We start from the raw sequence: 24448 nt of genomic DNA, 5'->3' as shown, positions 1-24448 counted from the left end.
TTTTTGTGGGCATGCTCCACTTGAGCCATAGTTAGGGATAAAACAAAAAAATCTGGCACAGCGAACCGTTTTGGACAAGTTTTTACCGATTTCCAAAAAAGTATCCGCGCTCGATGAGGCTTAACTTTTTCGATCACCGAACTTTGTTTTGGTCACCAAATCGTCAATTTTAGTCCGAATAGGCTCATTTTTTGTGGGCATGCTCCACTTGAGCCATAGTTAGGGATAAAACAAAAAAATCTGGCACAGCGAACCATTTTGGACAAGTTTTTTACCGATTTCCAAAAAAGTATCCGCGCTCGATGAGGCTTAACTTTTTCGATCACCGAACTTTGTTTTGGTCACCAAATCGTCAATTTTAGTCCGAATTGGCTCATTTTTTGTGGGCATGCTCCACTTGAGCCATAGTTAGGGATAAAACAAAAAAATCTGGCACAGCGAACCATTTTGGACAAGTTTTTACCGATTTCCAAAAAAGTATCCGCGCTCGATGAGGCTTAACTTTTTCGATCACCGAACTTTGTTTTGGTCACCAAATCGTCAATTTTAGTCCGAATTGGCTCATTTTTTGTGGGCATGCTCCACTTGAGCCATAGTTAGGGATAAAACAAAAAAATCTGGCACAGCGAACCGTTTTGGACAAGTTTTTACCGATTTCCAAAAAAGTATCCGCGCTCGATGAGGCTTAACTTTTTCGATCACCGAACTTTGTTTTGGTCACCAAATCGTCAATTTTAGTCCGAATAGGCTCATTTTTTGTGGGCATGCTCCACTTGAGCCATAGTTAGGGATAAAACAAAAAAATCTGGCACAGCGAACCATTTTGGACAAGTTTTTTACCGATTTCCAAAAAAGTATCCGCGCTCGATGAGGCTTAACTTTTTCGATCACCGAACTTTGTTTTGGTCACCAAATCGTCAATTTTAGTCCGAATTGGCTCATTTTTTGTGGGCATGCTCCACTTGAGCCATAGTTATGGATAAAACAAAAAAATCTGGCACAGCGAACCATTTTGGACAAGTTTTTACCGATTTCCAAAAAAGTATCCGCGCTCGATGAGGCTTAACTTTTTCGATCACCGAACTTTGTTTTGGTCACCAAATCGTCAATTTTAGTCCGAATTGGCTCATTTTTTGTGGGCATGCTCCACTTGAGCCATAGTTAGGGATAAAACAAAAAAATCTGGCACAGCGAACCATTTTGGACAAGTTTTTACCGATTTCCAAAAAAGTATCCGCGCTCGATGAGGCTTAACTTTTTCGATCACCGAACATTGTTTTGGTCACCAAATCGTCAATTTTAGTCCGAATTGGCTCATTTTTTGTGGGCATGCTCCACTTGAGCCATAGTTAGGGATAAAACAAAAAAATCTGGCGCAGCGAACCATTTTGGACAAGTTTTTACCGATTTCCAAAAAAGTATCCGCGCTCGATGAGGCTTAACTTTTTCGATCACCGAGGCTTTTTGAGGCTCTAAAATGTGTAAATATCGAATAAAAGTATTCTACGAGGTTTGAATACTCAAAAGAAAAAGCCTACAACACCTGGTGTTCCCAAGCGGTCACCCATCCAAGTACTAACCAGGCCCAATGTTGCTTAACTTCGGTGATCGGACGAGAACCGGTGCATTCAACATGGTATGGTCGTAGGCATTTGCGTAAGTGGGAGCGAATTTATATACAACAGTATTGTATTGTAGTCCTATATTCATATACAGGATCACTTTAACTCGCCGCCTTGCGGTTTGCAAAATAGTCACTTAATACATGCAATTTTAGCCACGTTTGTGTTATAATTTATGCAATTCGTAGCCATACAGTGTTTTATGACCAACGCACAAACTTTTTGCTTCCAACCATCCACAATACAGTGGAACGGCCCCAAAACAAGGGAGAGATGAATTGGGTCCGAGGAACCTGTTCAACTGGACATTGAACCGGAGGCATGACTTCAGTGGGTTTAGGCCGGTACTTGGGAAAATCATAGCTAAATTGCTTTTAGCCTAATTGTTGTGATAAACTTATTAAATAGGTAAGTATCAACTCTATTTGATAAGTTTTATTTGAATGCACTCTGCGTTAGCGGAGTGCAGCCTAAAGAAGGGAACTGAGCGATTTGCACTAACTTAAAAGTTAGTTTAATAAAGGGAAATTTTACAATTAGTATTGATGTTTCCGAGACAGTTCCAAATATCAAATATACAGTAAACGCAAGCAGGGGAACTATTAGAATGGCCTTTACAAGTATATGGGGTGTGTTTGGAGCAATGGTTATCGCTGAAATTGTCATTTACAAAAAGTATCCGCGCTCGATGAGGCTTAACTTTTTCGATCACCGAACTTTGTTTTGGTCACCAAATCGTCAATTTTAGTCCGAATTGGCTCATTTTTTCTGGGCATGCTCCACTTGAGCCATAGTTAGGGATAAAACAAAAAAATCTGGCACAGCGAACCATTTTGGACAAGTTTTTACCGATTTCCAAAAAAGTATCCGCGCTCGATGAGGCTTAACTTTTTCGATCACCGAACTTTGTTTTGGTCACCAAATTGTCAATTTTAGTCCGAATTGGCTCATTTTTTGTGGGCATGCTCCACTTGAGCCATAGTTAGGGATAAAACAAAAAAATCTGGCACAGCGAACCATTTTGGACAAGTTTTTACCAATTTCCAAAAAAGTATACGCGCTCGATGAGGCTTAACTTTTTCGATCACCGAACTTTGTTTTGGTCACCAAATCGTCAATTTTAGTCCGAATTGGCTCATTTTTTGTGGGCATGCTCCACTTGAGCCATAGTTAGGGATAAAACAAAAAAATCTGGCACAGCGAACCATTTTGGACAAGTTTTTACCGATTTCCAAAAAAGTATCCGCGCTCGATGAGGCTTAACTTTTTCGATCACCGAACTTTGTTTTGGTCACCAAATCGTCAATTTTAGTCCGAATTGGCTCATTTTTTGTGGGCATGCTCCACTTGAGCCATAGTTAGGGATAAAACAAAAAAATCTGGCACAGCGAACCATTTTGGACAAGTTTTTACCGATTTCCAAAAAAGTATCCGCGCTCGATGAGGCTTAACTTTTTCGATCACCGAACTTTGTTTTGGTCACCAAATCGTCAATTTTAGTCCGAATTGGCTCATTTTTTCTGGGCATGCTCCACTTGAGCCATAGTTAGGGATAAAACAAAAAAATCTGGCACAGCGAACCATTTTGGACAAGTTTTTACCGATTTCCAAAAAAGTATCCGCGCTCGATGAGGCTTAACTTTTTCGATCACCGAACTTTGTTTTGGTCACCAAATTGTCAATTTTAGTCCGAATTGGCTCATTTTTTGTGGGCATGCTCCACTTGAGCCATAGTTAGGGATAAAACAAAAAAATCTGGCACAGCGAACCATTTTGGACAAGTTTTTACCAATTTCCAAAAAAGTATACGCGCTCGATGAGGCTTAACTTTTTCGATCACCGAACTTTGTTTTGGTCACCAAATCGTCAATTTTAGTCCGAATTGGCTCATTTTTTGTGGGCATGCTCCACTTGAGCCATAGTTAGGGATAAAACAAAAAAATCTGGCACAGCGAACCATTTTGGACAAGTTTTTACCGATTTCCAAAAAAGTATCCGCGCTCGATGAGGCTTAACTTTTTCGATCACCGAACTTTGTTTTGGTCACCAAATCGTCAATTTTAGTCCGAATTGGCTCATTTTTTGTGGGCATGCTCCACTTGAGCCATAGTTAGGGATAAAACAAAAAAATCTGGCACAGCGAACCATTTTGGACAAGTTTTTACCGATTTCCAAAAAAGTATCCGCGCTCGATGAGGCTTAACTTTTTCGATCACCGAACTTTGTTTTGGTCACCAAATCGTCAATTTTAGTCCGAATTGGCTCATTTTTTGTGGGCATGCTCCACTTGAGCCATAGTTAGGGATAAAACAAAAAAATCTGGCACAGCGAACCATTTTGGACAAGTTTTTACCAATTTCCAAAAAAGTATCCGCGCTCGATCAGGCTTAACTTTTTCGATCACCGAACTTTGTTTTGGTCACCAAATTGTCAATTTTAGTCCGAATTGGCTCATTTTTTGTGGGCATGCTCCACTTGAGCCATAGTTAGGGATAAAACAAAAAAATCTGGCACAGCGAACCATTTTGGACAAGTTTTTACCAATTTCCAAAAAAGTATCCGCGCTCGATGAGGCTTAACTTTTTCGATCACCGAACTTTGTTTTGGTCACCAAATCGTCAATTTTAGTCCGAATTGGCTCATTTTTTGTGGGCATGCTCCACTTGAGCCATAGTTAGGGATAAAACAAAAAAATCTGGCACAGCGAACCATTTTGGACAAGTTTTTACCGATTTCCAAAAAAGTATCCGCGCTCGATGAGGCTTAACTTTTTCGATCACCGAACTTTGTTTTGGTCACCAAATCGTCAATTTTAGTCAGAATTGGCTCATTTTTTGTGGGCATGCTCCACTTGAGCCATAGTTAGGGATAAAACAAAAAAATCTGGCACAGCGAACCATTTTGGACAAGTTTTTACCGATTTCCAAAAAAGTATCCGCGCTCGATGAGGCTTAACTTTTTCGATCACCGAACTTTGTTTTGGTCACCAAATTGTCAATTTTAGTCCGAATTGGCTCATTTTTTGTGGGCATGCTCCACTTGAGCCATAGTTAGGGATAAAACAAAAAAATCTGGCACAGCGAACCATTTTGGACAAGTTTTTACCGATTTCCAAAAAAGTATCCGCGCTCGATGAGGCTTAACTTTTTCGATCACCGAACTTTGTTTTGGTCACCAAATCGTCAATTTTAGTCCGAATTGGCTCATTTTTTGTGGGCATGCTCCACTTGAGCCATAGTTAGGGATAAAACAAAAAAATCTGGCACAGCGAACCATTTTGGACAAGTTTTTACCGATTTCCAAAAAAGTATCCGCGCTCGATGAGGCTTAACTTTTTCGATCACCGAACTTTGTTTTGGTCACCAAATTGTCAATTTTAGTCCGAATTGGCTCATTTTTTGTGGGCATGCTCCACTTGAGCCATAGTTAGGGATAAAACAAAAAAATCTGGCACAGCGAACCATTTTGGACAAGTTTTTACCAATTTCCAAAAAAGTATACGCGCTCGATGAGGCTTAACTTTTTCGATCACCGAACTTTGTTTTGGTCACCAAATCGTCAATTTTAGTCCGAATTGGCTCATTTTTTGTGGGCATGCTCCACTTGAGCCATAGTTAGGGATAAAACAAAAAAATCTGGCACAGCGAACCATTTTGGACAAGTTTTTACCGATTTCCAAAAAAGTATCCGCGCTCGATGAGGCTTAACTTTTTCGATCACCGAACTTTGTTTTGGTCACCAAATCGTCAATTTTAGTCCGAATTGGCTCATTTTTTGTGGGCATGCTCCACTTGAGCCATAGTTAGGGATAAAACAAAAAAATCTGGCACAGCGAACCATTTTGGACAAGTTTTTACCGATTTCCAAAAAAGTATCCGCGCTCGATGAGGCTTAACTTTTTCGATCACCGAACTTTGTTTTGGTCACCAAATCGTCAATTTTAGTCCGAATTGGCTCATTTTTTGTGGGCATGCTCCACTTGAGCCATAGTTAGGGATAAAACAAAAAAATCTGGCACAGCGAACCATTTTGGACAAGTTTTTACCAACTTCCAAAAAAGTATCCGCGCTCGATCAGGCTTAACTTTTTCGATCACCGAACTTTGTTTTGGTCACCAAATTGTCAATTTTAGTCCGAATTGGCTCATTTTTTGTGGGCATGCTCCACTTGAGCCATAGTTAGGGATAAAACAAAAAAATCTGGCACAGCGAACCATTTTGGACAAGTTTTTACCAATTTCCAAAAAAGTATCCGCGCTCGATGAGGCTTAACTTTTCGATCACCGAACTTTGTTTTGGTCACCAAATCGTCAATTTTAGTCCGAATTGGCTCATTTTTTGTGGGCATGCTCCACTTGAGCCATAGTTAGGGATAAAACAAAAAAATCTGGCACAGCGAACCATTTTGGACAAGTTTTTACCGATTTCCAAAAAAGTATCCGCGCTCGATGAGGCTTAACTTTTTCGATCACCGAACTTTGTTTTGGTCACCAAATCGTCAATTTTAGTCCGAATTGGCTCATTTTTTGTGGGCATGCTCCACTTGAGCCATAGTTAGGGATAAAACAAAAAAATCTGGCACAGCGAACCATTTTGGACAAGTTTTTACCGATTTCCAAAAAAGTATCCGCGCTCGATGAGGCTTAACTTTTTCGATCACCGAACTTTGTTTTGGTCACCAAATTGTCAATTTTAGTCCGAATTGGCTCATTTTTTGTGGGCATGCTCCACTTGAGCCATAGTTAGGGATAAAACAAAAAAATCTGGCACAGCGAACCATTTTGGACAAGTTTTTACCGATTTCCAAAAAAGTATCCGCGCTCGATGAGGCTTAACTTTTTCGATCACCGAACTTTGTTTTGGTCACCAAATCGTCAATTTTAGTCCGAATTGGCTCATTTTTTGTGGGCATGCTCCACTTGAGCCATAGTTAGGGATAAAACAAAAAAATTTGGCACAGCGAACCATTTTGGACAAGTTTTTACCGATTTCCAAAAAAGTATCCGCGCTCGATGAGGCTTAACTTTTTCGATCACCGAACTTTGTTTTGGTCACCAAATTGTCAATTTTAGTCCGAATTGGCTCATTTTTTGTGGGCATGCTCCACTTGAGCCATAGTTAGGGATAAAACAAAAAAATCTGGCACAGCGAACCATTTTGGACAAGTTTTTACCAATTTCCAAAAAAGTATCCGCGCTCGATGAGGCTTAACTTTTTCGATCACCGAACTTTGTTTTGGTCACCAAATCGTCAATTTTAGTCCGAATTGGCTCATTTTTTGTGGGCATGCTCCACTTGAGCCATAGTTAGGGATAAAACAAAAAAATCTGGCACAGCGAACCATTTTGGACAAGTTTTTACCGATTTCCAAAAAAGTATCCGCGCTCGATGAGGCTTAACTTTTTCGATCACCGAACTTTGTTTTGGTCACCAAATCGTCAATTTTAGTCCGAATTGGCTCATTTTTTGTGGGCATGCTCCACTTGAGCCATAGTTAGGGATAAAACAAAAAAATCTGGCACAGCGAACCATTTTGGACAAGTTTTTACCGATTTCCAAAAAAGTATCCGCGCTCGATGAGGCTTAACTTTTTCGATCACCGAACTTTGTTTTGGTCACCAAATCGTCAATTTTAGTCCGAATTGGCTCATTTTTTGTGGGCATGCTCCACTTGAGCCATAGTTAGGGATAAAACAAAAAAATCTGGCACAGCGAACCATTTTGGACAAGTTTTTACCGATTTCCAAAAAAGTATCCGCGCTCGATGAGGCTTAACTTTTTCGATCACCGAACTTTGTTTTGGTCACCAAATTGTCAATTTTAGTCCGAATTGGCTCATTTTTTGTGGGCATGCTCCACTTGAGCCATAGTTAGGGATAAAACAAAAAAATCTGGCACAGCGAACCATTTTGGACAAGTTTTTACCAATTTCCAAAAAAGTATCCGCGCTCGATGAGGCTTAACTTTTTCGATCACCGAACTTTGTTTTGGTCACCAAATCGTCAATTTTAGTCCGAATTGGCTCATTTTTTGTGGGCATGCTCCACTTGAGCCATAGTTAGGGATAAAACAAAAAAATCTGGCACAGCGAACCATTTTGGACAAGTTTTTACCGATTTCCAAAAAAGTATCCGCGCTCGATGAGGCTTAACTTTTTCGATCACCGAACTTTGTTTTGGTCACCAAATCGTCAATTTTAGTCCGAATTGGCTCATTTTTTGTGGGCATGCTCCACTTGAGCCATAGTTAGGGATAAAACAAAAAAATCTGGCACAGCGAACCATTTTGGACAAGTTTTTACCGATTTCCAAAAAAGTATCCGCGCTCGATGAGGCTTAACTTTTTCGATCACCGAACTTTGTTTTGGTCACCAAATCGTCAATTTTAGTCCGAATTGGCTCATTTTTTGTGGGCATGCTCCACTTGAGCCATAGTTAGGGATAAAACAAAAAAATCTGGCACAGCGAACCATTTTGGACAAGTTTTTACCAATTTCCAAAAAAGTATCCGCGCTCGATGAGGCTTAACTTTTTCGATCACCGAACTTTGTTTTGGTCACCAAATCGTCAATTTTAGTCCGAATTGGCTCATTTTTTGTGGGCATGCTCCACTTGAGCCATAGTTAGGGATAAAACAAAAAAATCTGGCACAGCGAACCATTTTGGACAAGTTTTTACCGATTTCCAAAAAAGTATCCGCGCTCGATGAGGCTTAACTTTTTCGATCACCGAACTTTGTTTTGGTCACCAAATCGTCAATTTTAGTCCGAATTGGCTCATTTTTTGTGGGCATGCTCCACTTGAGCCATAGTTAGGGATAAAACAAAAAAATCTGGCACAGCGAACCATTTTGGACAAGTTTTTACCGATTTCCAAAAAAGTATCCGCGCTCGATGAGGCTTAACTTTTTCGATCACCGAACTTTGTTTTGGTCACCAAATCGTCAATTTTAGTCCGAATTGGCTCATTTTTTGTGGGCATGCTCCACTTGAGCCATAGTTAGGGATAAAACAAAAAAATCTGGCACAGCGAACCATTTTGGACAAGTTTTTACCGATTTCCAAAAAAGTATCCGCGCTCGATGAGGCTTAACTTTTTCGATCACCGAACTTTGTTTTGGTCACCAAATCGTCAATTTTAGTCCGAATTGGCTCATTTTTTGTGGGCATGCTCCACTCGAGCCATAGTTAGGGATAAAACAAAAAAATCTGGCACAGCGAACCATTTTGGACAAGTTTTTACCAATTTCCAAAAAAGTATCCGCGCTCGATGAGGCTTAACTTTTTCGACCACCGAACTTTGTTTTGGTCACCAAATCGTCAATTTTAGTCCGAATTGGCTCATTTTTTGTGGGCATGCTCCACTTGAGCCATAGTTAGGGATAAAACAAAAAAATCTGGCACAGCGAACCATTTTGGACAAGTTTTTACCGATTTCCAAAAAAGTATCCGCGCTCGATGAGGCTTAACTTTTTCGATCACCGAACTTTGTTTTGGTCACCAAATCGTCAATTTTAGTCCGAATTGGCTCATTTTTTGTGGGCATGCTCCACTTGAGCCATAGTTAGGGATAAAACAAAAAAATCTGGCACAGCGAACCATTTTGGACAAGTTTTTACCGATTTCCAAAAAAGTATCCGCGCTCGATGAGGCTTAACTTTTTCGATCACCGAACTTTGTTTTGGTCACCAAATCGTCAATTTTAGTCCGAATTGGCTCATTTTTTGTGGGCATGCTCCACTTGAGCCATAGTTAGGGATAAAACAAAAAAATCTGGCACAGCGAACCATTTTGGACAAGTTTTTACCAATTTCCAAAAAAGTATCCGCGCTCGATGAGGCTTAACTTTTTCGATCACCGAACTTTGTTTTGGTCACCAAATCGTCAATTTTAGTCCGAATTGGCTCATTTTTTGTGGGCATGCTCCACTTGAGCCATAGTTAGGGATAAAACAAAAAAATCTGGCACAGCGAACCATTTTGGACAAGTTTTTACCGATTTCCAAAAAAGTATCCGCGCTCGATGAGGCTTAACTTTTTCGATCACCGAACTTTGTTTTGGTCACCAAATCGTCAATTTTAGTCCGAATTGGCTCATTTTTTGTGGGCATGCTCCACTTGAGCCATAGTTAGGGATAAAACAAAAAAATCTGGCACAGCGAACCATTTTGGACAAGTTTTTACCGATTTCCAAAAAAGTATCCGCGCTCGATGAGGCTTAACTTTTTCGATCACCGAACTTTGTTTTGGTCACCAAATCGTCAATTTTAGTCCGAATTGGCTCATTTTTTTGTGGGCATGCTCCACTTGAGCCATAGTTAGGGATAAAACAAAAAAATCTGGCACAGCGAACCATTTTGGACAAGTTTTTACCAATTTCCAAAAAAGTATCCGCGCTCGATGAGGCTTAACTTTTTCGATCCACCGAACTTTGTTTTGGTCACCAAATCGTCAATTTTAGTCCGAATTGGCTCATTTTTTGTGGGCATGCTCCACTTGAGCCATAGTTAGGGATAAAACAAAAAAATCTGGCACAGCGAACCATTTTGGACAAGTTTTTACCGATTTCCAAAAAAGTATCCGCGCTCGATGAGGCTTAACTTTTTCGATCACCGAACTTTGTTTTGGTCACCAAATCGTCAATTTTAGTCCGAATTGGCTCATTTTTTGTGGGCATGCTCCACTTGAGCCATAGTTAGGGATAAAACAAAAAAATCTGGCACAGCGAACCATTTTGGACAAGTTTTTACCGATTTCCAAAAAAGTATCCGCGCTCGATGAGGCTTAACTTTTTCGATCACCGAACTTTGTTTTGGTCACCAAATCGTCAATTTTAGTCCGAATTGGCTCATTTTTTGTGGGCATGCTCCACTTGAGCCATAGTTAGGGATAAAACAAAAAAATCTGGCACAGCGAACCATTTTGGACAAGTTTTTACCGATTTCCAAAAAAGTATCCGCGCTCGATGAGGCTTAACTTTTTCGATCACCGAACTTTGTTTTGGTCACCAAATCGTCAATTTTAGTCCGAATTGGCTCATTTTTTGTGGGCATGCTCCACTTGAGCCATAGTTAGGGATAAAACAAAAAAATCTGGCACAGCGAACCATTTTGGACAAGTTTTTACCAATTTCCAAAAAAGTATCCGCGCTCGATGAGGCTTAACTTTTTCGATCACCGAACTTTGTTTTGGTCACCAAATCGTCAATTTTAGTCCGAATTGGCTCATTTTTTGTGGGCATGCTCCACTTGAGCCATAGTTAGGGATAAAACAAAAAAATCTGGCACAGCGAACCATTTTGGACAAGTTTTTACCGATTTCCAAAAAAGTATCCGCGCTCGATGAGGCTTAACTCTTTTCGATCACCGAACTTTGTTTTGGTCACCAAATCGTCAATTTTAGTCCGAATTGGCTCATTTTTTGTGGGCATGCTCCACTTGAGCCATAGTTAGGGATAAAACAAAAAAATCTGGCACAGCGAACCATTTTGGACAAGTTTTTACCGATTTCCAAAAAAGTATCCGCGCTCGATGAGGCTTAACTTTTTCGATAACCGAACTTTGTTTTGGTCACCAAATCGTCAATTTTAGTCCGAATTGGCTCATTTTTTGTGGGCATGCTCCACTTGAGCCATAGTTAGGGATAAAACAAAAAAATCTGGCACAGCGAACCATTTTGGACAAGTTTTTACCGATTTCCAAAAAAGTATCCGCGCTCGATGAGGCTTAACTTTTTTCGATCACCGAACTTTGTTTTGGTCACCAAATCGTCAATTTTAGTCCGAATTGGCTCATTTTTTGTGGGCATGCTCCACTTGAGCCATAGTTAGGGATAAAACAAAAAAATCTGGCACAGCGAACCATTTTGGACAAGTTTTTACCGATTTCCAAAAAAGTATCCGCGCTCGATGAGGCTTAACTTTTTCGATCACCGAACTTTGTTTTGGTCACCAAATCGTCAATTTTAGTCCGAATTGGCTCATTTTTTGTGGGCACACTCCACTTGAGCCATAGTTAGGGATAAAACAAAAAAATCTGGCACAGCGAACCATTTTGGACAAGTTTTTTACCGATTTCCAAAAAAGTATCCGCGCTCGATGAGGCTTAACTTTTTCGATCACCGAACTTTGTTTTGGTCACCAAATCGTCAATTTTAGTCCGAATTGGCTCATTTTTTGTGGGCATGCTCCACTTGAGCCATAGTTATGGATAAAACAAAAAAATCTGGCACAGCGAACCATTTTGGACAAGTTTTTACCGATTTCCAAAAAAGTATCCGCGCTCGATGAGGCTTAACTTTTTCGATCACCGAACTTTGTTTTGGTCACCAAATCGTCAATTTTAGTCCGAATTGGCTCATTTTTTGTGGGCATGCTCCACTTGAGCCATAGTTAGGGATAAAACAAAAAAATCTGGCACAGCGAACCATTTTGGACAAGTTTTTACCGATTTCCAAAAAAGTATCCGCGCTCGATGAGGCTTAACTTTTTCGATCACCGAACTTTGTTTTGGTCACCAAATCGTCAATTTTAGTCCGAATTGGCTCATTTTTTGTGGGCATGCTCCACTTGAGCCACAGTTAGGGATAAAACAAAAAAATTATGCACAGCGAACCGTTTTGGACAAGTTTTTACCGATTTCCAAAAAAGTATCCGCGCTCGATGAGGCTTAACTTTTTCGATCACCGAACTTTGTTTTGGTCACCAAATCGTCAATTTTAGTCCGAATAGGCTCATTTTTTGTGGGCATGCTCCACTTGAGCCATAGTTAGGGATAAAACAAAAAAATCTGGCACAGCGAACCATTTTGGACAAGTTTTTACCGATTTCCAAAAAAGTATCCGCGCTCGATGAGGCTTAACTTTTTCGATCACCGAACTTTGTTTTGGTCACCAAATCGTCAATTTTAGTCCGAATTGGCTCATTTTTTGTGGGCATGCTCCACTTGAGCCATAGTTAGGGATAAAACAAAAAAATCTGGCACAGCGAACCATTTTGGACAAGTTTTTACCGATTTCCAAAAAAGTATCCGCGCTCGATGAGGCTTAACTTTTTCGATCACCGAACTTTGTTTTGGTCACCAAATCGTCAATTTTAGTCCGAATTGGCTCATTTTTTGTGGGCATGCTCCACTTGAGCCATAGTTAGGGATAAAACAAAAAAATTATGCACAGCGAACCGTTTTGGACAAGTTTTTACCGATTTCCAAAAAAGTATCCGCGCTCGATGAGGCTTAACTTTTTCGATCACCGAACTTTGTTTTGGTCACCAAATCGTCAATTTTAGTCCGAAAAGGCTCATTTTTTGTGGGCATGCTCCACTTGAGCCATAGTTAGGGATAAAACAAAAAAATCTGGCACAGCGAACCATTTTGGACAAGTTTTTTACCAATTTCCAAAAAAGTATCCGCGCTCGATGAGGCTTAACTTTTTCGATCACCGAACTTTGTTTTGGTCACCAAATCGTCAATTTTAGTCCGAATTGGCTCATTTTTTGTGGGCATGCTCCACTTGAGCCATAGTTATGGATAAAACAAAAAAATCTGGCACAGCGAACCATTTTGGACAAGTTTTTACCGATTTCCAAAAAAGTATCCGCGCTCGATGAGGCTTAACTTTTTCGATCACCGAACTTTGTTTTGGTCACCAAATCGTCAATTTTAGTCCGAATTGGCTCATTTTTTGTGGGCATGCTCCACTTGAGCCATAGTTAGGGATAAAACAAAAAAATCTGGCACAGCGAACCATTTTGGACAAGTTTTTACCGATTTCCAAAAAAGTATCCGCGCTCGATGAGGCTTAACTTTTTCGATCACCGAACTTTGTTTTGGTCACCAAATCGTCAATTTTAGTCCGAATTGGCTCATTTTTTGTGGGCATGCTCCACTTGAGCCATAGTTAGGGATAAAACAAAAAAATCTGGCGCAGCGAACCATTTTGGACAAGTTTTTACCGATTTCCAAAAAAGTATCCGCGCTCGATGAGGCTTAACTTTTTCGATCACCGAGGCTTTTTGAGGCTCTAAAATGTGTAAATATCGAATAAAAGTATTCTACGAGGTTTGAATACTCAAAAGAAAAAGCCTACAACACCTGGTGTTCCCAAGCGGTCACCCATCCAAGTACTAACCAGGCCCAATGTTGCTTAACTTCGGTGATCGGACGAGAACCGGTGCATTCAACATGGTATGGTCGTAGGCATTTGCGTAAGTGGGAGCGAATTTATATACAACAGTATTGTATTGTAGTCCTATATTCATATACAGGATCACTTTAACTCGCCGCCTTGCGGTTTGCAAAATAGTCACTTAATACATGCAATTTTAGCCACGTTTGTGTTATAATTTATGCAATTCTTAGCCATACAGTGTTTTATGACCAACGCACAAACTTTTTGCTTCCAACCATCCACAATACAGTGGAACGGCCCCAAAACAAGGGAGAGATGAATTGGGTCCGAGGAACCTGTTCAACCGGACATTGAACCGGAGGCATGACTTCAGTGGGTTTAGGCCGGTACTTGGGAAAATCATAGCTCAATTGCTTTTAGCCTAATTGTTGTGATAAACTTATTAAATAGGTAAGTATCAACTCTATTCGATAAGTTTTATTTGAATGCACTCTGCGTTAGCGGAGTGCAGCCTAAAGAAGGGAACTGAGCGATTTGCACTAACTTAAAAGTTAGTTTAATAAAGGGAAATTTTACAATTAGTATTGATGTTTCCGAGACAGTTCCAAATATCAAATATACAGTAAACGCAAGCAGGGGAACTATTAGAATGGCCTTTACAAGTATATGGGGTGTGTTTGGAGCAATGGTTATCGCTGAAATTGTCATTTACAAAAAGTATCCGCGCTCGATGAGGCTTAACTTTTTCGATCACCGAACTTTGTTTTGGTCACCAAATCGTCAATTTTAGTCCGAATTGGCTCATTTTTTGTGGGCATGCTCCACTTGAGCCATAGTTAGGGATAAAACAAATAAATTATGCACAGCGAACCGTTTTGGACAAGTTTTTACCGATTTCCAAAAAAGTATCCGCGCTCGATGAGGCTTAACTTTTTCGATCACCGAACTTTGTTTTGGTCACCAAATCGTCAATTTTAGTCCGAATAGGCTCATTTTTTGTGGGCATGCTCCACTTGAGCCATAGTTAGGGATAAAACAAAAAAATCTGGCACAGCGAACCATTTTGGACAAGTTTTTACCGATTTCCAAAAAAGTATCCGCGCTCGATGAGGCTTAACTTTTTCGATCACCGAACTTTGTTTTGGTCACCAAATCGTCAATTTTAGTCCGAATTGGCTCATTTTTTGTGGGCATGCTCCACTTGAGCCATAGTTAGGGATAAAACAAAAAAATCTGGCACAGCGAACCATTTTGGACAAGTTTTTACCGATTTCCAAAAAAGTATCCGCGCTCGATGAGGCTTAACTTTTTCGATCACCGAACTTTGTTTTGGTCACCAAATCGTCAATTTTAGTCCGAATAGGCTCATTTTTTGTGGGCATGCTCCACTTGAGCCATAGTTAGGGATAAAACAAAAAAATCTGGCACAGCGAACCATTTTGGACAAGTTTTTACCGATTTCCAAAAAAGTATCCGCGCTCGATGAGGCTTAACTTTTTCGATCACCGAACTTTGTTTTGGTCACCAAATCGTCAATTTTAGTCCGAATTGGCTCATTTTTTGTGGGCATGCTCCACTTGAGCCATAGTTAGGGATAAAACAAAAAAATCTGGCACAGCGAACCGTTTTGGACAAGTTTTTACCGATTTCCAAAAAAGTATCCGCGCTCGATGAGGCTTAACTTTTTCGATCACCGAACTTTGTTTTGGTCACCAAATCGTCAATTTTAGTCCGAATTGGCTCATTTTTTGTGGGCATGCTCCACTTGAGCCATAGTTAGGGATAAAACAAAAAAATCTGGCGCAGCGAACCATTTTGGACAAGTTTTTACCGATTTCCAAAAAAGTATCCGCGCTCGATGAGGCTTAACTTTTTCGATCACCGAGGCTTTTTGAGGCTCTAAAATGTGTAAATATCGAATAAAAGTATTCTACGAGGTTTGAATACTCAAAAGAAAAAGCCTACAACACCTGGTGTTCCCAAGCGGTCACCCATCCAAGTACTAACCAGGCCCAATGTTGCTTAACTTCGGTGATCGGACGAGAACCGGTGCATTCAACATGGTATGGTCGTAGGCATTTGCGTAAGTGGGAGCGAATTTATATACAACAGTATTGTATTGTAGTCCTATATTCATATACAGGATCACTTTAACTCGCCGCCTTGCGGTTTGCAAAATAGTCACTTAATACATGCAATTTTAGCCACGTTTGTGTTATAATTTATGCAATTCGTAGCCATACAGTGTTTTATGACCAACGCACAAACTTTTTGCTTCCAACCATCCACAATACAGTGGAACGGCCCCAAAACAAGGGAGAGATGAATTGGGTCCGAGGAACCTGTTCAACCGGACATTGAACCGGAGGCATGACTTCAGTGGGTTTAGGCCGGTACTTGGGAAAATCATAGCTCAATTGCTTTTAGCCTAATTGTTGTGATAAACTTATTAAATAGGTAAGTATCAACTCTATTCGATAAGTTTTATTTGAATGCACTCTGCGTTAGCGGAGTGCAGCCTAAAGAAGGGAACTGAGCGATTTGCACTAACTTAAAAGTTAGTTTAATAAAGGGAAATTTTACAATTAGTATTGATGTTTCCGAGACAGTTCCAAATATCAAATATACAGTAAACGCAAGCAGGTGAACTATTAGAATGGCCTTTACAAGTATATGGGGTGTGTTTGGAGCAATGGTTATCGCTGAAATTGTCATTTACAAAAAGTATCCGCGCTCGATGAGGCTTAACTTTTTCGATCACCGAACTTTGTTTTGGTCACCAAATCGTCAATTTTAGTCCGAATTGGCTCATTTTTTGTGGGCATGCTCCACTTGAGCCATAGTTAGGGATAAAACAAAAAAATTATGCACAGCGAACCGTTTTGGACAAGTTTTTACCGATTTCCAAAAAAGTATCCGCGCTCGATGAGGCTTAACTTTTTCGATCACCGAACTTTGTTTTGGTCACCAAATCGTCAATTTTAGTCCGAATAGGCTCATTTTTTGTGGGCATGCTCCACTTGAGCCATAGTTAGGGATAAAACAAAAAAATCTGGCACAGCGAACCATTTTGGACAAGTTTTTACCGATTTCCAAAAAAGTATCCGCGCTCGATGAGGCTTAACTTTTTCGATCACCGAACTTTGTTTTGGTCACCAAATCGTCAATTTTAGTCCGAATTGGCTCATTTTTTGTGGGCATGCTCCACTTGAGCCATAGTTAGGGATAAAACAAAAAAATCTGGCACAGCGAACCATTTTGGACAAGTTTTTACCGATTTCCAAAAAAGTATCCGCGCTCGATGAGGCTTAACTTTTTCGATCACCGAACTTTGTTTTGGTCACCAAATCGTCAATTTTAGTCCGAATTGGCTCATTTTTTGTGGGCATGCTCCACTTGAGCCATAGTTAGGGATAAAACAAAAAAATCTGGCGCAGCGAACCATTTTGGACAAGTTTTTACCGATTTCCAAAAAAGTATCCGCGCTCGATGAGGCTTAACTTTTTCGATCACCGAGGCTTTTTGAGGCTCTAAAATGTGTAAATATCGAATAAAAGTATTCTACGAGGTTTGAATACTCAAAAGAAAAAGCCTACAACACCTGGTGTTCCCAAGCGGTCACCCATCCAAGTACTAACCAGGCCCAATGTTGCTTAACTTCGGTGATCGGACGAGAACCGGTGCATTCAACATGGTATGGTCGTAGGCATTTGCGTAAGTGGGAGCGAATTTATATACAACAGTATTGTATTGTAGTCCTATATTCATATACAGGATCACTTTAACTCGCCGCCTTGCGGTTTGCAAAATAGTCACTTAATACATGCAATTTTAGCCACGTTTGTGTTATAATTTATGCAATTCGTAGCCATACAGTGTTTTATGACCAACGCACAAACTTTTTGCTTCCAACCATCCACAATACAGTGGAACGGCCCCAAAACAAGGGAGAGATGAATTGGGTCCGAGGAACCTGTTCAACCGGACATTGAACCGGAGGCATGACTTCAGTGGGTTGTGTAGAGCGCTTAGAGTTCTTATTAAGTTAACTTCTGAGTTTTCCAAAACACTAATTTTTATTTGAGAAACCTTTCGTTTGTCACAATCTACTTTTCATAAGTCTTCGTCTTCAAACAATTAAGTTTTCCCCTATGGGGGAGAACACTATCCCCTCGTTGATTAAGCCTACTCCCAGCGAAAACCAAAATATGTATTCTTCAATCACTCAAAAAGGCTTGTCGAAAGAAACCAACTCAAGCGAATTCCAGATCATGCAAATTATTCCTCCTTTTACGAAATCAATTATTTCAAACACAGATTCTTTGAACAACGCCTATCTTCAGTGTGCTAAATCAATTCTGCACGAATTCCCGCAAGAAGCACGAAATCAAATAACAATCAGCAAAACATTCGCATACATAAGAGACAAAAGACTTCATTCGCTGACTGTTGTTTCACCACCACACCACCAACTGTCAAAAAGCAATACCATTCGATTAGATCCAGAGGCCTAAATTTACTAGGCAAAACCGTTTTTCCTATGGGCAAACATTTCCTCAACACAGAAAAATCATTCTATCCTAGAAGATACAATATCAAATTCAGTAATCTCCCTTATGTTTGCACAGACACTGAAGCCCTGAAACTAATAGATCTTCCAGAGGGAATAGAACAGAGCCCCGCAATTATTCGAATGAAAGACAACATAGGAGGCGATCTCATCTTCAATGGTTATGCAACACTGAGTGTGACAGTGAAAAACGCAACTGAAGAGGAAAGATTAAAAACTTGGTCATATGAAAATCGGATCGCAGAATTCAAAGAATGGAACAGCTTAGAGATCAAGTTCCATGCTCCCTCATTACATAACTGCAGTTACTGTGAAGAAAGCAAACTACAGTATCGGGGACACCATAAAGATTGGTGCTACTTATGGCAAAACCAGCTACAAAGAATCAAAAATGTGCAAAACATAAACAAAGAAACAAAGAATAATCGTGCTGAAAAGCAGAAACCAACAAATTTTCATAAAGCTCCCGAAACTGAAACAATCAGTGACACCTCCTCTTGCAACTTGACCATAGATGAAGAGGAAGTGGAAGAAACTTATACAGAAGAAATTTGTAGTGGCACAACAGAAAATGCTACAGTCATAGAACAAGAAACAGAAAACGCTGACAAAACCTCAACCAACAAACAAAACGCTGAATGTAATGATTCCGCCTATCTTAATACAGAGAAGTTTCAATCTTTAGAGCTTGATAATAGTGCTGTTCTCAAACAGTACAGACCAGGCGCCAAAAGGCCACTTAGTGAAACACAAAAACAACAAAACGCGCAAATCGCAAAACACTTCTTGAACGATCAGTGGATTAAGAAGAAAAATCAGTTCGAACAAAACAAAAATGATTGAGCACAAAGTTTTCTGTTTGAATTCATGTGGCCTTAAGAGCCCGAAAAAATTCTTCGCAATAATCGAAAAATGCTACAAATTAGCTAGCGGAACTTTATTCATTTTGTGTATCCAAGAATCGAAAATTCCAGCTCTATCTCGTTCACACGAAACAGTTCTTGAGCAATACAAATTACGCTATCATCTAGTGCCTGCAATAAACTGCAGTGGAGGTTTAGTTACAGTTTGGAGTGAAGAACTAAAAACTGATAATCAAATACTGCAATCACGAGATCACTCTGGAATTAATTTTACGGAACTCAATCTAACTGTATTCAATGTATATCTGAATACAAGCTCCTATTGTGAAAAGTTGAAGCAATTAAGCTCAAATCTCTCGAAACTCAACACGGAACGATCTATTGTTTTAGCAGGGGATTTTAATGCTTTCAGTCATGATTCGCGAAACACATCAACTGCTCTTCGAAGCGTAGACGATAGAGTTAAGCGATTTGTAAAGCTCCAAACGGTTACAGAGCATGCTCTACTATTTGATGCAGCGGTAGAACTGGACGTACCTGATTTCACACACTATGACAAAAGAACATCGTCTTTTTCACGAATAGACTATTTTTTTACAAACCAAACCCAGTACAGCGAAATGAAAGTACATCGGAGCAATTTCTCAGATCACATGCTATTAGAACTAAGCAACAAAAGCGAAGAAAAAGAACGAGGCCAAAGCTTTTGGAAAATGAACGATGCTATTTTATTTCCAAACAAAGAGTACATCAAAACAGAAATAGAAGCCTTTGGAATGAACTGTTTGACACATGAAAGTTATGAAGAGCTGAAGTGCCACATACGTGATGTCTGCCAAGCCTTAGCTATTAATAAATCAAAAATCTTAAGCTCGCAAATGAAAAACATCCTGGCCGAAGAGAAAAGGCTGAGAGAACAAATACAAAATCATGACTCCAATGAAAAAATTTTAAAACGATATAATGATACAGTCTCGAAAATAAATGCGTATGACAACAACAAACAAAAAGATCAGTTCATCCACTTCAAGAAACTGACCCAATCTTGCGAACTTGGAAACGCGAAAGACTTGAAAACTTGGGCAAAGCAAAAAAACAACACGAACAATATTACTTCATTTAGGGTTGGTGCAAGTGTTACAACAAATCAGGAAGAAATCATCAAAGTCTTTGAAAACCATTTTTCACAGCTTTACAAAAGCAAGAAAAAAGGCTCTTTTGAGATTTTTCTTGACCATTTGAACGAGCGCAAAAACGAAGCAACAAATGATGTAAATGAAATCACCATAGATGAAGTATTGAAAGCAATTAACAAACTCAATGCAAAGAGCTCACCGGGTTCGGATGGAATAACCTCAAACTTTTACAAGATTTTTAAGAGAGAAATGGCCCCATTGCTACAAAGCGTTTTCAACAATATTGTTCGAACTGAAAAAGTCCCTGAAAGCCAAAATATTGCAATCTTAAAACTTCTGCCTAAAACTGATAATCCGAGAACTGTTGATGAATTTAGACCTATAAGCTTGCTGAACACTGACCTCAAAATTCTATCACACATTCTATCTGCCAGAATCTTAATAGATCTTGAAGACATAATAGGCCAACATCAGCATGCATACTTGAGCAAAAGACAAATCCATATAGCATTAAATAAAGTTCGAAAAGCCCATAAGCAACTAAATAACAGCAAATGCCTTGTGAATCTGGATTTTTCAAAAGCTTTTGACAAAGTAGACAGAGATTACATCTTCGCCCTTCTCGATAAAATTGGCATTGACCAATACACAAAATCTGCCATCAGAACAGTTTACAATGAAACGAAAGCAATTATTGAAATCAATGGCTACCTTTCCAAAACAATTGTACTACAACGCGGAGTTAGGCAAGGTTGTCCCCTTTCAGCTTTACTTTTCATACTTGCTGTTGAGCCCTTGCTTTGCTGTATAGACAACTCACCACATATTAAAGGATTCACCAGCTCAAAAACAGTGGCTTATGCAGACGACATTACTTGCTCAATACGCATATCATCGATTGAAGGACTATTTGACACTGTCAAAGATTTTTGCGATTGCACTCAACTAGAAATCAACGTCAAAAAGAGTGAGATCCTGTCAACGAGAGACATAGCTTTCTATAAAACTGTACGTGTAACAAAAATCCTGGGCATTAAATTCTTTACTGATAAATCATCAACAAACTTACTTGATCTCATCAAAACACAAATTGCCATTTACATGCGCTTCATTTCTCGATCGAAAACTTTAAGAGCCAAGAGACAAATCATTGAAACTTTTATCCTTCCAAAGTTCCTGTATTATTCAAGACACACGGACACAACAGTAAATATTCTGACGAATGTTCAAAAACTCATCAACAATCTACTAAAAACTGGTGACAAAATGGAAATTAGAAGTGAAGTTCTTTACCAATCTGTTGCTGTGGGAGGTATCTCTCTTCCACATATTACATCAAAAATAATCTCAGCAAAACTGATAGACGAAATTAACTCATCAAACGAGAACGATGTTTCCTTTCCAAATGACTTAACAATTTTGTTAAAATCTTTAAAGCTCAAAGTCTCTCGAACTGACAACAGTATCCTTCTGTTTAAGAACAACATCGAAACTTCCCTGAGACTTAACAAAACCTTAAGAACAAGTGAGATTTACTGGTATATCATTGCTCAAGTTTTTCCAACAAGTTTTATCGAGGACCGCTTAAACAAATCCGTCATAAAGTACAATTGTTCAACGAAAGAATTAACTCTCTTTAGCAAAAATATCTGGAAATTTTACAAACTTTTGCCACAACAACAAAATCTTTTATATCGCCTTGCCTTCAATTGTCTTGTTGACAAACAGATTAGATGGATGAAAAATTTTTCAGAGTCACCAATTTGCAGCTATTGCGAAAAAGAGTTTGAAACATCGGAACATTTAATTCTCAAATGCGAACAATTATCTGGAGCGAGAAGTACCCTAAGGCTGAATAGTTGGCGCGACGTCTTTGTAAATATGAAAGTTGAAACTCTTAGATTTACGGCAAGTGTCCTAAATGGATCCTGGCAAGAAACCCCTGAACAAACAAAAAACTATTTGAATTTTGTACTTAATTTGTAAAGCTTCAACAATGAAATCTGATAAATTTTCCTTGTAAATACCAACTGTTACGATTCATCAATGAAACCTGCTGAATTATTTCAACATCATTGTAAATAACAACTGTAAATAATAGCATCTGAATTTATTATTTAAAAGCCTAATTGTTGTGATAAACTTATTAAATAGGTAAGTATCAACTCTATTTGATAAGTTTTATTTGAATGCACTCTGCGTTAGCGGAGTGCAGCCTAAATAATGGAAGTGAGCGATTTGCACTAACTTAAAAGTTAGTTTATTAAGGGAAATTTTACAATTAGTATTGATGTTTCCGAGACAGTTCCAAATATCAAATATACAGTAAACGCAAGCAGGGGAACTATTAGAATGGCCTTTAAAAGTATATGGGGTGTGTTTGGAGCAATGGTTATTGCTGAAATTGTCATTTACAAAAAGTATCCGCGCTCGATGAGGCTTAACTTTTTCGATCACCGAACTTGGTTTTGGCCACCAAATCGTCAATCTTAGTCCGAAATGGCTCATTTTTTGTGGGCATGCTCCACTTGAGCCATAATTGGGGATAAAACAAAAAAATCTGGCACAGCAAACCATTTTGCACAAGTTTTTACCGATTTCCAAAAAAGTATCCGCGCTCGATGAGGCTTAACTTTTTCGATCACCGAACTTTGTTTTGGTCACCAAATCGTCAATTTTAGTCCGAATTGGCTCATTTTTTGTGGGCATGCTCCACTTGAGCCATAGTTTGGGATAAAACAAAAAAATCTGGCACAGCGAACCATTTTGCACAAGTTTTTACCGATTTCCAAAAAAGTATCCGCGCTCGATGAGGCTTAACTTTTTCGATCACCGAACTTTGTTTTGGTCACCAAATCGTCAATTTTAGTCCGAATTGGCTCATTTTTTGTGGGCATGCTCCACTTGAGCCATAGTTTGGGATAAAACAAAAAAATCTGGCACATCGAACCATTTTGGACAAGTTTTTACCAATTTCCAAAAAAGTATCCGCGCTCGATGAGGCTTAACTTTTTCGATCACCGAGGCTTTTTGAGGCTCTAAAATGTGTAAATATCGAATAAAAGTTTTCTATGAGGTTTGAATACTCAAAAGAAAAAGCCTACAACACCTGGTGTTCCCAAGCGGTCACCCATCCAAGTACTAACCAGGCCCAATGTTGCTTAACTTCGGTGATCGGACGAGAACCGGTGCATTCAACATGGTATGGTCGTAGGCATTTGCGTAAGTGGGAGCGAATTTATATACAACAGTATTGTATTGTAGTCTTATATTCATATACAGGATCACTTTAACTCGCCGCCTTGCGGTTTGCAAAATAGTCACTTAATACATGCAATTTTAGCCACGTTTGTGTTATAATTTATGCAATTCGTAGCCATACAGTGTATTATGACCAACGCACAAACTTTTTGCTTCCAACCATCCACAATACAGTGAAACGGCCCCAAAACAGGGGAGAGATGAATTGGGTCCGAGGAACCTGTTCAACCGGACATTGAACCGGAGGCATGACTTCAGTGGGTTTAGGACGGTACTTGGGAAAATCATATCTCAATTGCTTTTAGCCTAATTGTTGTGATAAACTTATTAAATAGGTAAGTATCAACTCTATTTGGTAAGTTTTATTTGAATGCACTCTGCGTTAGCGGAGTGCAGCCTAAAGAATGGAAGTGAGCGATTTGCACTAACTTAAAAGTTAGTTTATTAAGGGAAATTTTACAATTAGTATTGATGTTTCCGAGACAGTTCCAAATATCAAATATACAGTAAACGCAAGCAGGGGAACTATTAGAATGGCCTTTACAAGTATATGGGGTGTGTTTGGAGCAATGGTTATTGCTGAAATTGTCATTTACAAAAAGTATCCGCGCTCGATGAGGCTTAACTTTTTCGATCACCGAACTTGGTTTTGGCCACCAAATCGTCAATCTTAGTCCGAAATGGCTCATTTTTTGTGGGCATGCTCCACTTGAGCCATAGTTGGGGATAAAACAAAAAAATCTGGCACAGCAAACCATTTTGCACAAGTTTTTACCGATTTCCAAAAAAGTATCCGCGCTCGATGAGGCTTAACTTTTTCGATCACCGAACTTTGTTTTGGTCACCAAATCGTCAATTTTAGTCCGAATTGGCT

At 39.3% G+C, this 24448-nt stretch overlaps 5 non-coding genes across 5 annotated transcripts; all 5 read right to left on the bottom strand.

The window, feature by feature from the left end:
* Positions 1–1531: 1531 nt before the first annotated feature.
* On the bottom strand, positions 1532–1650 carry LOC142346529 (5S ribosomal RNA). Its single transcript, XR_012759584.1, has one exon. It is a non-coding gene; the product is annotated as a 5S ribosomal RNA (ribosomal RNA).
* Positions 1651–13695: 12045 nt separating this feature from the next.
* On the bottom strand, positions 13696–13814 carry LOC142346528 (5S ribosomal RNA). The gene has a single exon (XR_012759583.1). It is a non-coding gene; the product is annotated as a 5S ribosomal RNA (ribosomal RNA).
* A 1888-nt stretch (positions 13815–15702) lies between these two features.
* On the bottom strand, positions 15703–15821 carry LOC142346527 (5S ribosomal RNA). The gene has a single exon (XR_012759582.1). It is a non-coding gene; the product is annotated as a 5S ribosomal RNA (ribosomal RNA).
* A 1512-nt stretch (positions 15822–17333) lies between these two features.
* Positions 17334–17452, bottom strand: LOC142346525 (5S ribosomal RNA). Its single transcript, XR_012759580.1, has one exon. It is a non-coding gene; the product is annotated as a 5S ribosomal RNA (ribosomal RNA).
* A 5958-nt stretch (positions 17453–23410) lies between these two features.
* Positions 23411–23529, bottom strand: LOC142346524 (5S ribosomal RNA). Its single transcript, XR_012759579.1, has one exon. It is a non-coding gene; the product is annotated as a 5S ribosomal RNA (ribosomal RNA).
* Positions 23530–24448: the final 919 nt, after the last annotated feature.

The sequence above is a fragment of the Convolutriloba macropyga genome, chromosome 9 (assembly GCF_964194025.1).
Source record: "Convolutriloba macropyga chromosome 9, txConMacr16.3, whole genome shotgun sequence".
In the NCBI taxonomy this organism is placed as follows: domain Eukaryota; kingdom Metazoa; phylum Xenacoelomorpha; order Acoela; family Convolutidae; genus Convolutriloba; species Convolutriloba macropyga.
This window is presented reverse-complemented; position numbering and strand designations above follow the sequence as displayed.